At 53.7% G+C, this 894-nt stretch overlaps 1 non-coding gene across 1 annotated transcript; it reads right to left on the bottom strand.

Annotated features, from left to right (window-relative positions):
- Window positions 1-413: 413 nt before the first annotated feature.
- On the bottom strand, window positions 414-485 carry Trnat-ugu (transfer RNA threonine (anticodon UGU)). Its single transcript has one exon. It is a non-coding gene; the product is annotated as a tRNA-Thr (tRNA).
- Window positions 486-894: the final 409 nt, after the last annotated feature.

The raw sequence follows: 894 nt of genomic DNA, 5'->3' as shown, positions 1-894 counted from the left end.
TACCTCGTCTCCTAACTTCCAAAATTTACAGAAGCTCTTCTGCGAACCTGCAGAACTAGCACTCCTGAAAGAAAGGGTATGGCGGAGACATGACTCAGCCACAGCCTGGGGGATGTTTCTAGAATGAGATTTTCACTCTGCAGCGGAGTGTGCGCTGATATGAAACTTCCTGGTAGATTAAAACTGTGTGCCCGAGCAAGACTCGAACTAGGAACCTTTGCCTTTCGACAGCAAGTGCTCTCCCATCCTTTTTTTTTAAAAAAACTCATTTTGTTCGCTTCATCTGCTCGGGGCGGACGCCTTAAGACCTCCGTTTAAGTTCGTTGTTAATCGACTAACTCAGTTTTTTATTACAGAGGGCACTTAAACCCTCTGACCGAACACACTGACCTACCGTGCCGGCTAAACAGTGCTGTCCCCTGTGAGAATCGAACTCACGACCCCTGGTTTACAAGACCAGTGCTCTGCCCCTGAGCTAAGGAGGCGCCATCTGAGCTACCGAGCACGACCCATGTCCGGTAGCCACAGCTTTACTTCTGCCAGTATCTCGTCTCCGACCTTCCAAACTTTACAGAAGCTCTCCTGCGAACCATGCAGAACTAGCACTCCTGAAAGAAAGGTAAGTCAGGTCATGAGACTATAGTGCAAAAACGGAATGAGAGCGCGGTGATTGTACCAGCATTCCATTCCTGCGATAGCGGAGCGGTGTCGGCGACAGAGGCGCGGTGTCGGCCCGGCGATTACACGCGCAGATAAGGCGCGGCACTGCGGCCCTATTCGCGCGCCGCGGCGGCAGGAATGTCATTAACATACAATCGCGGCCGGCTGGCCGGGGCCGCGGGACGGCTTCATAGCGCACGCCGGCTGCTACCTGCGCAGGAATCCGTGGCCCGC

The sequence above is a fragment of the Schistocerca gregaria genome, chromosome 2, assembly GCF_023897955.1.
Source record: "Schistocerca gregaria isolate iqSchGreg1 chromosome 2, iqSchGreg1.2, whole genome shotgun sequence".
NCBI classification, from domain to species: domain Eukaryota; kingdom Metazoa; phylum Arthropoda; class Insecta; order Orthoptera; family Acrididae; genus Schistocerca; species Schistocerca gregaria.
This window is presented reverse-complemented; position numbering and strand designations above follow the sequence as displayed.